The sequence below is a fragment of the Sus scrofa genome, chromosome 13 (assembly GCF_054392235.1).
Source record: "Sus scrofa isolate SSC_HxYL_T2T_F1_AM1 chromosome 13, Sscrofa_HxYL_maternal_Yorkshire_Landrace_v2.0, whole genome shotgun sequence".
NCBI classification, from domain to species: Eukaryota; Metazoa; Chordata; class Mammalia; order Artiodactyla; family Suidae; genus Sus; species Sus scrofa.
In genome coordinates this window covers 1,092,408-1,105,748 of record NC_139395.1, presented here as the reverse complement: position 1 = coordinate 1,105,748, position 13,341 = coordinate 1,092,408, and positions in this window count along the sequence as shown.

The window sequence follows — 13,341 nt, the reverse complement described above, 5'->3', positions numbered from 1 at the left end:
AGAATAGAATAGAATAGAAACGAATAGAGTAGAATAGATTAGAAAAGAATAGAATAGAACAGAATAGAATAGAATAGAATAGGACAGAAAAGAATAGAATAGAATAGGATAGAACACAAAAGAACATAATAGAATAGTATAGAATAGAATAGAATACAACAGAATAGAATAAAACAGAACAGAACAGAGTAGAACAGAATAGAATAGACTAGAATAGAGTAGAATAGAATAGAACAGAATGGAATAGAACAGAATAGAATAGAATAGAATAGAATAGAATAGAATAGAATAGAATAGAATAGAACAGAATAGAATAGAATAGAACAGAACAGAATAGAATAGAATAGAATAGAACAGAATAGAATAGAACAGAACAGAATAGAATAGAATAGAATAGAACAGAATAGAACAGAATAGAATAGAATAGAATAGAATAGAATAGAATAGAACAGAATAGAACAGAATAGAATAGAATAGAACAGAACAGAATAGAATAGAATAGAATAGAACAGAATAGAATAGAACAGAACAGAATAGAATAGAATAGAATAGAACAGAATAGAACAGAATAGAATAGAATAGAATAGAATAGAATAGAATAGAATAGAATAGAATAGAATAGAACAGAATAGAATAGATTAGAACAGAACAGAATAGAATAGAATAGAATAGAACAGAATAGAATAGAACAGAACCGAATAGAATAGAAGAGAACTGAATAGAATAGAATAGAATAGAATAGAATAGAATAGAATAGAATAGAACAGAACAGAATAGAATAGAACAGAACAGAATAGAATAGAATAGAATAGAATAGAACAGAATAGAATAGAATAGAACAGAATAGAATAGAATAGAATAGAACAAAACAGAACAGAATAGAATAGAATAGAATAAAATGGAATAGAACAGAATAGAATAGAATAGAATAGAACAGAATAGAGCAGAGTAGAATAGAACAAAATAGAATAGAATAGAATAGAATGGAATAGAACAGAACAGAACAGAACAGAACAGAAGAGAATAGAACAAAATAGAATAGAATAAAACAGAACAGAACAGAACAGAACAGAATGAAATAGATGAGAATAAAATAGAATGCAATAGAACAGAACAGAACAGAATAGAATAGAATAGAACAGAACAGAATAGAACAGAACAGAATAGAATAGAATAGAACAGAACAGAACCGAATAGAATGGACTAGAATAGAATAGAAGAGAACAGAGTAGAATAGAATAGAATAGAACAGAATAGAATAGAATAGAATAGTAAAGAACAGAATAGAACAGAATATAATAGTTTAGAATAGAATAGAACAGAATAGAACAGAATAGATTAGAATAAATTAGAACAGAATAGAATAGCATAGAATACAACAGAATAGAATAGAATGGAACAGAATAGAATATAATTGAATAGAATAGAACAGAACAGAATAGAATAGAATAGAATAGAACAGAACAGAATAGAACAGAATAGAATAGAACACAACAGAATAGAACAGAACAGAATAGAATAGAATAGAATAGAATAGAACAGAATAGAATAGAATAGAACAGAATAGAATAGAATAGAATAGAACAGAACAGAATAGAACAGAATAGAATAGAACACAACAGAATAGAACAGAACAGAAGAGAATACAATAGAATAGAATAGAACAGAATAGAACAGAATAGAACAGAATAGAATAGAATAGAATAGAATAGAATAGAATAGAATAGAACAGAACAGAATAGAGTAGAATAGAATAGAATAGAAACGAACAGAGTAGAATAGATTAGAAAAGAATAGAATAGAACAGAATAGAATAGAATAGGACAGAAAAGAATAGAATAGAATAGGATAGAACACAAAAGAACATAATAGAATAGTATAGAATAGAATAGAATACAACAGAATAGAATAAAACAGAACAGAACAGAGTAGAACAGAATAGAATAGACTAGAATAGAGTAGAATAGAATAGAACAGAATAGAACAGAACAGAATGGAATAGAACAGAACAGAATAGAATAGAATAGAATAGAATAGAATAGAATAGAATAGAATAGAATAGAATAGAACAGAATAGAATAGAATAGAACAGAGCAGAATAGAATAGAATAGAATAGAACAGAATAGAATAGAACAGAATAGAATAGATTAGAACAGAACAGAATAGAATAGAATAGAATAGAACAGAATAGAATAGAACAGAACCGAATAGAATAGAAGAGAACTGAATAGAATAGAATAGAATAGAATAGAATAGAATAGAATAGAATAGAATAGAATAGAATAGAACAGAATAGAATAAAATAGAATAGAACAGAACAGAATAGAATAGAATAGAATAGATCAGAATACAATAGAATAGAATAGAACAGAACAGAATAGAATAGAATTGAATAGAATCGAATAGAGTCGAATAGAGTCGAATAGAATACAATAGAATAGTGTCGAATCGAATAGAATCGAATAGAATTGAATAGAATAAAACAGAACAACAGAACAGAATAGAATAGAAGAGAATAGAACAGAATAGAACAGAATATAATAGAATAGAATAGAAGAGAATACAATAGAATAGAACAAAACCGAACAGAATAGAATAGAAGAGAATAAAATAGAATAGAACAGAATCGAATAGAACAGAATAGAATAGAATAGAATAGAACAGAATAGAGCAGAGTAGAATAGAAGAAAATAGAATAGAAGAGAATAGAATAGAATAGAATAGAATAGAATAGAATAGAATAGAATAGAATAGTAAAGAACAGAATAGAACAGAATACAATAGTTTAGAATAGAATAGAATAGAACAGAATAGATTAGAATAGATTAGAACAGAATAGAATAGCATAGAATACAACAGAATAGAATAGAATGGAACAGAATAGAATATAATAGAATAGAATAGAACAGAACAGAATAGAATAGAACAGAACAGAATAGAACAGAATAGAATAGAACACAACAGAATAGAACAGAACAGAAGAGAATACAATAGAATAGAATAGAACAGAATAGAATAGAATAGAATAGAATAGAATAGAATAGAATAGAATAGAACAGAACAGAATAGAATAGAATAGAATAGAATAGAAACGAATAGAGTAGAATAGATTAGAAAAGAATAGAATAGAACAGAATAGAATAGAATAGAATAGGACAGAAAAGAATAGAATAGAATAGGATAGAACACAAAAGAACATAATAGAATAGTATAGAATAGAATAGAATACAACAGAATAGAATAAAACAGAACAGAACAGAGTAGAACAGAATAGAATAGACTAGAATAGAGTAGAATAGAATAGAACAGAATGGAATAGAACAGAATAGAATAGAATAGAATAGAATAGAATAGAATAGAATAGAATAGAATAGAACAGAATAGAATAGAATAGAACAGAACAGAATAGAATAGAATAGAATAGAACAGAATAGAATAGAACAGAACAGAATAGAATAGAATAGAATAGAACAGAATAGAACAGAATAGAATAGAATAGAATAGAATAGAATAGAATAGAACAGAATAGAACAGAATAGAATAGAATAGAACAGAACAGAATAGAATAGAATAGAATAGAACAGAATAGAATAGAACAGAACAGAATAGAATAGAATAGAATAGAACAGAATAGAACAGAATAGAATAGAATAGAATAGAATAGAATAGAATAGAATAGAATAGAATAGAATAGAACAGAATAGAATAGATTAGAACAGAACAGAATAGAATAGAATAGAATAGAACAGAATAGAATAGAACAGAACCGAATAGAATAGAAGAGAACTGAATAGAATAGAATAGAATAGAATAGAATAGAATAGAATAGAATAGAACAGAACAGAATAGAATAGAACAGAACCGAATAGAATAGAAGAGAACTGAATAGAATAGAATAGAATAGAATAGAATAGAATAGAATAGAACAGAACAGAATAGAATAGAATAGAACAGAACAGAATAGAATAGAATAGAATAGATCAGAATAGAATAGAATAGAGTAGAACAGAACAGAACAGAATAGAATCGAATAGAATCGAATAGAGTCGAATAGAGTCGAATAGAATAGAATACAATAGAATAGTGTCGAATCGAATAGAATCGAATAGAATTGAATAGAATAAAACAGAACAACAGAACAGAATAGAATAGAAGAGAATAGAACAGAATAGAACAGAATATAATAGAATAGAATAGAAGAGAATACAATAGAATAGAACAAAACAGAACAGAATAGAATAGAAGAGAATAAAATAGAATAGAACAGAATCGAATAGAACAGAATAGAATAGAATAGAATAGAACAGAATAGAGCAGAGTAGAATAGAACAAAATAGAATAGAATAGAATAGAATAGAATAGAATAGAATAGAATAGAATAGAATAGAATAGAATGGAATAGAACAAAACAGAACAGAACAGAACAGAAGAGAAGAGAACAAAAGAGAATAGAATAGAACAGAACAGAACAGAATGCAATACATGAGAATAAAATAGAAGGGAATAGAACAGAATAGAATAGAACAGAACAAAACAGAACAGAATAGAATAGAACATAATAGGATAGAACAGAACAGAATAGAATAGAATAGAACAGAACAAAATAGAATGGAACAGAATAGAATAGAATAGAACAGAACAGAACAGAACAGAACAGAATAGAATAGAATAGAACAGAAAGGAATACAACAGATCAGAATAGAATAGAATAGAACAGAACAGAAGAGAATGGAACAGAATAGAATAGAACAGAACAGAATAGAATAGAATAGAACAGAACAGAATAGAATAGAATAGAATAGAGAAGAACAGAATAGAACAGAATAGAATAGTTTAGAATAGAATAGAATAGAAGAGAACAGAATAGAATAGACTAGAACAGCACAGAACAGAATAGAATCGAATAGAATCGAATAGAGTCGAATAGAGTCGAATAGAATAGAATACAATAGAATAGTGTCGAATCGAATAGAATCGAATAGAATCGAATAGAATAAAACAGAACAACAGAACAGAATAGAATAGAATAGAATAGAACAGAATATATAGAAGAGAATAGAATAGAATAGAACAAAACAGAACAGAATAGAATAGAATAGAATAAAATAGAATAGAACAGAATAGAATGGAACAGAATAGAATAGAATAGAATAGAACAGAATAGAGCAGAGTAGAATAGAACAAAATAGAATAGAATAGAATGGAATGGAATAGAACAGAACAGAACAGAACAGAAGAGAATAGAACAAAATAGAATAGAATAAAACAGAACAGAACAGAACAGAACAGAATGCAATTGATGAGAATAAAATAGAATGCAATAGAACAGACCAGAATAGAATAGAATAGAATAGAACAGAACAGAATAGAACAGAACAGAATAGAATAGAATAGAACAGAACAGAACCGAATAGAATGGACTAGAATAGAATAGAAGAGAACAGAATCGAATAGAATAGAATAGTAAAGAACAGAGTAGAACAGAATATAATAGTTTAGAATAGAATAGAATAGAATAGAACAGAATAGATTAGAATAGATTAGAACAGAATAGAATAGCATAGAATACAACAGAATAGAATAGAATGGAACAGAATAGAATATAATAGAATAGAAGAGAACAGAACAGAATAGAATAGAATAGAATAGAACAGAACAGAATAGAACAGAATAGAATAGAACACAACAGAATAGAACAGAACAGAAGAGAATAGAATAGAATAGAATAGAACAGAATAGAATAGAATAGAACAGAATAGAATAGAATAGAATAGAATAGAAACGAATAGAATAGAACAGAACAGAATAGAATAGAATAGAATAGAAATGAACAGAGTAGAATAGATTAGAAAAGAATAGAATAGAACAGAATAGAATAGAATAGAATAGAATAGAATAGAATAGAATAGAACAGAACAGAATAGAATAGAATAGAATAGAATAGAATAGAATAGAACAGAACAGAATAGAATAGAATAGAATAGAATAGAAACGAATAGAGTAGAATAGATTAGAAAAGAATAGAATAGAACAGAATAGAATAGAATAGAATAGGACAGAAAAGAATAGAATAGAATAGGATAGAACACAAAAGAACATAATAGAATAGTATAGAATAGAATAGAATACAACAGAATAGAATAAAACAGAACAGAACAGAGTAGAACAGAATAGAATAGACTAGAATAGAGTAGAATAGAATAGAACAGAATGGAATAGAACAGAATAGAATAGAATAGAATAGAATAGAATAGAATAGAATAGAATAGAACAGAATAGAATAGAATAGAACAGAACAGAATAGAATAGAATAGAATAGAACAGAATAGAATAGAACAGAACAGAATAGAATAGAATAGAATAGAACAGAATAGAACAGAATAGAATAGAATAGAATAGAATAGAATAGAATAGAACAGAATAGAATAGAATAGAACAGAACAGAATAGAATAGAATAGAATAGAACAGAATAGAATAGAACAGAACAGAATAGAATAGAATAGAATAGAACAGAATAGAACAGAATAGAATAGAATAGAATAGAATAGAATAGAATAGAATAGAACAGAATAGAATAGATTAGAACAGAACAGAATAGAATAGAATAGAATAGAACAGAATAGAATAGAACAGAACCGAATAGAATAGAAGAGAACTGAATAGAATAGAATAGAATAGAATAGAATAGAATAGAATAGAATAGAATAGAATAGAATAGAACAGAACAGAATAGAATAGAATAGAACAGAACAGAATAGAATAGAATAGAATAGATCAGAATAGAATAGAATAGAGTAGAACAGAACAGAACAGAATAGAATCGAATAGAATCGAATAGAGTCGAATAGAGTCGAATAGAATAGAATACAATAGAATAGTGTCGAATCGAATAGAATCGAATAGAATTGAATAGAATAAAACAGAACAACAGAACAGAATAGAATAGAAGAGAATAGAACAGAATAGAACAGAATATAATAGAATAGAATAGAAGAGAATACAATAGAATAGAACAAAACAGAACAGAATAGAATAGAAGAGAATAAAATAGAATAGAACAGAATCGAATAGAACAGAATAGAATAGAATAGAATAGAACAGAATAGAGCAGAGTAGAATAGAACAAAATAGAATAGAATAGAATAGAATAGAATAGAATAGAATAGAATAGAATAGAATAGAATAGAATAGAATAGAATAGAATGGAATAGAACAAAACAGAACAGAACAGAACAGAAGAGAAGAGAACAAAAGAGAATAGAATAGAACAGAACAGAACAGAATGCAATACATGAGAATAAAATAGAAGGGAATAGAACAGAATAGAATAGAACAGAACAAAACAGAACAGAATAGAATAGAACATAATAGGATAGAACAGAACAGAATAGAATAGAATAGAACAGAACAAAATAGAATGGAACAGAATAGAATAGAATAGAACAGAACAGAACAGAACAGAACAGAATAGAATAGAATAGAACAGAAAGGAATACAACAGATCAGAATAGAATAGAATAGAACAGAACAGAAGAGAATGGAACAGAATAGAATAGAACAGAACAGAATAGAATAGAATAGAACAGAACAGAATAGAATAGAATAGAATAGAGAAGAACAGAATAGAACAGAATAGAATAGTTTAGAATAGAATAGAATAGAAGAGAACAGAATAGAATAGACTAGAACAGCACAGAACAGAATAGAATCGAATAGAATCGAATAGAGTCGAATAGAGTCGAATAGAATAGAATACAATAGAATAGTGTCGAATCGAATAGAATCGAATAGAATCGAATAGAATAAAACAGAACAACAGAACAGAATAGAATAGAATAGAATAGAACAGAATATATAGAAGAGAATAGAATAGAATAGAACAAAACAGAACAGAATAGAATAGAATAGAATAAAATAGAATAGAACAGAATAGAATGGAACAGAATAGAATAGAATAGAATAGAACAGAATAGAGCAGAGTAGAATAGAACAAAATAGAATAGAATAGAATAGAATGGAATAGAACAGAACAGAACAGAACAGAAGAGAATAGAACAAAATAGAATAGAATAAAACAGAACAGAACAGAACAGAACAGAATGCAATTGATGAGAATAAAATAGAATGCAATAGAACAGACCAGAATAGAATAGAATAGAATAGAACAGAACAGAATAGAACAGAACAGAATAGAATAGAATAGAACAGAACAGAACCGAATAGAATGGACTAGAATAGAATAGAAGAGAACAGAATCGAATAGAATAGAATAGTAAAGAACAGAGTAGAACAGAATATAATAGTTTAGAATAGAATAGAATAGAATAGAACAGAATAGATTAGAATAGATTAGAACAGAATAGAATAGCATAGAATACAACAGAATAGAATAGAATGGAACAGAATAGAATATAATAGAATAGAAGAGAACAGAACAGAATAGAATAGAATAGAATAGAACAGAACAGAATAGAACAGAATAGAATAGAACACAACAGAATAGAACAGAACAGAAGAGAATAGAATAGAATAGAATAGAACAGAATAGAATAGAATAGAACAGAATAGAATAGAATAGAATAGAATAGAAACGAATAGAATAGAACAGAACAGAATAGAATAGAATAGAATAGAAATGAACAGAGTAGAATAGATTAGAAAAGAATAGAATAGAACAGAATAGAATAGAATAGAATAGAACAAAACAGAACAGAATAGAATAGAATAGAATAAAATGGAATAGAACAGAATAGAATAGAACAGAATAGAATAGAATAGAATAGAACAGAATAGAGCAGAGTAGAATAGAACAAAATAGAATACAATAGAATAGAATGGAATAGAACAGAACAGAACAGAACAGAACAGAAGAGAATAGAACAAAATAGAATAGAATAAAACAGAACAGAACAGAACAGAACAGAATGAAATAGATGAGAATAAAATAGAATGCAATAGAACAGAACAGAACAGAATAGAATAGAATAGAACAGAACAGAATAGAACAGAACAGAATAGAATAGAATAGAACAGAACAGAACCGAATAGAATGGACTAGAATAGAATAGAAGAGAACAGAGTAGAATAGAATAGAATAGAACAGATAGAATAGAATAGAATAGTAAAGAACAGAATAGAACAGAATATAATAGTTTAGAATAGAATAGAACAGAATAGAACAGAATAGATTAGAATAAATTAGAACAGAATAGAATAGCATAGAATACAACAGAATAGAATAGAATGGAACAGAATAGAATATAATTGAATAGAATAGAACAGAACAGAATAGAATAGAATAGAATAGAACAGAACAGAATAGAACAGAATAGAATAGAACACAACAGAATAGAATAGAACAGAATAGAATAGAATAGAACAGAACAGAACAGAATAGAATAGAATAGAATAGAATAGAATAGAAACGAACAGAGTAGAATAGATTAGAAAAGAATAGAATAGGACAGAAAAGAATAGAATAGAATAGGATAGAACACAAAAGAACATAATAGAATAGTATAGAATAGAATAGAATACAACAGAATAGAATAAAACGAACAGAACAGAGTAGAACAGAATAGAATAGACTAGAATAGAGTAGAATAGAATAGAAAAGAATAGAACAGAACAGAATGGAATAGAACAGAACAGAATAGAATAGAATAGAATAGAATAGAAAAGAAGAGAATAGAATAGAATAGAACAGAATAGAATAGAATAGAACAGAACAGAATAGAATAGAATAGAATAGAACAGAATAGAATAGAACAGAACAGAATAGAATAGAATAGAATAGAACAGAATAGAACAGAATAGAATAGAATAAAATAGAATAGAATAGAACAGAATAGAATAGATTAGAACAGAACAGAATAGAATAGAATAGAATAGAACAGAATAGAATAGAACAGAGCCGAATAGAATAGAAGAGAACTGAATAGAATAGAATAGAATAGAATAGAATAGAATAGAATAGAATAGAACAGAATAGAATAGAATAGAATAGAACAGAACAGAATAGAATAGAATAGAATAGTTCAGAATACAATAGAATAGAATAGAACAGAACAGAACAGAATAGAATCGAATAGAATCGAATAGAGTCGAATAGAATACAATAGAATAGTGTCGAATCGAATAGAATGGAATAGAATTGAATAGAATAAAACAGAACAACAGAACAGAATAGAATAGAAGAGAATAGAACAGAATAGAACAGAATATAATAGAATAGAATAGAAGAGAATACAATAGAATAGAACAAAACCGAACAGAATAGAATAGAAGAGAGTAAAATAGAATAGAACAGAATCGAATAGAACAGAATAGAATAGAATAGAATAGAACAGAATAGAGCAGAGTAGAATAGAACAAAATAGAATAGAATAGAATAGAATAGAATAGAATAGAATAGAATAGAATAGAATAGAATAGAATAGTAAAGAACAGAATAGAACAGAATATAATATTTTAGAATAGAATAGAATAGAATAGAATAGAACAGAATAGATTAGAATAGATTAGAACAGAATAGAATAGCATAGAATACAACAGAATAGAATAGACTGGAACATAATAGAATATAATAGAATAGAATAGAACAGAACAGAATAGAATAGAATAGAATAGAACAGAACAGAATAGAACAGAATAGAATAGAACACAACAGAATAGAACAGAACAGAAGAGAATACAATAGAATAGAATAGAACAGAATAGAATAGAATAGAACAGAATAGAATAGAATAGAATAGAATAGAATAGAATAGAATAGAACAGAACAGAATAGAATAGAAAAGAATAGAATAGAAACGAACAGAGTAGAATAGATTAGAAAAGAATAGAATAGAACAGAATAGAATAGAATAGGACAGAAAAGAATAGAATAGAATAGGATAGAACACAAAAGAACATAATAGAATAGTATAGAATAGAATAGAATACAACAGAATAGAATAAAACACAACAGAACAGAGTAGAACAGAATAGAATAGACTAGAATAGAGTAGAATAGAATAGAACAGAATAGAACAGAACAGAATGGAATAGAACAGAACAGAATAGAATAGAATAGAATAGAATAGAACAGAATAGAATAGAATAGAACAGAACAGAATAGAATAGAATAGAATAGAACAGAATAGAATAGAACAGAACAGAATAGAATAGTATAGAATAGAACAGAATAGAACAGAATAGAATAGAATAGAATAGAATAGAATAGAATAGAACAGAATAGAATAGATTAGAACAGAACAGAATAGAATAGAATAGAATAGAACAGAATAGAATAGAACAGAACCGAATAGAATAGAAGAGAACTGAATAGAATAGAATAGAATAGAATAGAATAGAATAGAATAGAATAGAATAGAAGAGAATAGAATAGAATAGAATAGAACAGAACAGAATAGAATAGAATAGAATAGATCAGAATAGAATAGAATAGAGTAGAACAGAACAGAACAGAATAGAATCGAATAGAATCGAATAGAGTCGAATAGAGTCGAATAGAATAGAATACAATAGAATAGTGTCGAATCGAATAAAATCGAATAGAATTGAATAGAATAAAACAGAACAACATAACAGAATAGAATAGAAGAGAATAGAACAGAATAGAACAGAATATAATAGAATAGAATAGAAGAGAATACAATAGAATAAAACAAAACAGAACAGAATAGAATAGAAGAGAATAAAATAGAATAGAACAGAATCGAATAGAACAGAATAGAATAGAATAGAATAGAACAGAATAGAGCAGAGTAGAATAGAATAGAATAGAATAGAATAGAATAGAATAGAATAGAATAGAATAGAATAGAATAGAATAGAATAGAATAGAATAGAACAGAATACAATAGAATAGAATGGAATAGAACAAAACAGAACAGAACAGAACAGAAGAGAATAGAACAAATAGAATAGAATAGAACAGAACAGAACAGAACAGAACAGAATGCAATACAAGAGAATAAAATAGAAGGGAATAGAACAGAATAGAATAGAACAGAACAAAACAGAACAGAATAGAATAGAACATAATAGGATAGAACAGAACAGAATAGAATAGAATAGAACAGAACAAAATAGATTGGAACAGAATAGAATAGAATAGAACAGAACAGAACAGAACAGAACAGAATAGAATAGAATAGAACAGAAAGGAATACACCAGATCAGAATAGAATAGAATAGAACAGAACAGAAGAGAATGGAACAGAATAGAATAGAACAGAACAGAATAGAATAGAATAGAATAGAGAAGAACAGAATAGAACAGAATAGAATAGTTTAGAATAGAATAGAATAGAAGAGAACAGAATAGAATAGACTAGAACAGCACAGAACAGAATAGAATCGAATAGAATCGAATAGAGTCGAATAGAGTCGAATAGAATAGAATACAATAGAATAGTGTCGAATCGAATAGAATCGAATAGAATCGAATAGAATAAAACAGAACAACAGAACAGAATAGAATAGAATAGAATAGAACAGAATATATTGAAGAGAATAGAATAGAATAGAACAAAACAGAACAGAATAGAATAGAATAGAATAAAATAGAATAGAACAGAATAGAATGGAACAGAATAGAATAGAATAGAATAGAACAGAATAGAGCAGAGTAGAATAGAACAAAATAGAATAGAATAGAATAGAATGGAATAGAACAGAACAGAACAGAACAGAAGAGAATAGAACAAAATAGAATAGAATAAAACAGAACAGAACAGAACAGAACAGAATGCAATAGATGAGAATAAAATAGAATGCAATAGAACAGAACAGAATAGAATAGAATAGAATAGAAAAGAACAGAATAGAACAGAACAGAATAGAATAGAATAGAACAGAACAGAACCGAATAGAATGGACTAGAATAGAATAGAAGAGAACAGAATAGAATAGAATAGAATAGAACAGAATAGAATAGAATAGAGTAGTAAAGAACAGAGTAGAACAGAATATAATAGTTTAGAATAGAATAGAATAGAATAGAACAGAATAGATTAGAATAGATTAGAACAGAATAGAATAGCATAGAATACAACAGAATAGAATAGAATGGAACAGAATAGAATATAATAGAATAGAAGAGAACAGAACAGAATAGAATAGAATAGAATAGAACAGAACAGAATATAACAGAACAGAATAGAACACAACAGAATAGAACAGAACAGAAGAGAATAGAATAGAATAGAATAGAACAGAATAGAATGGAATAGAACAGAACAGAATAGAATAGAATAGAATAGAATAGAATAGAATAGAATAGAACAGAACAGAATAGAATAGAATAGAATAGAAATGAACAGAGTAGAATAGA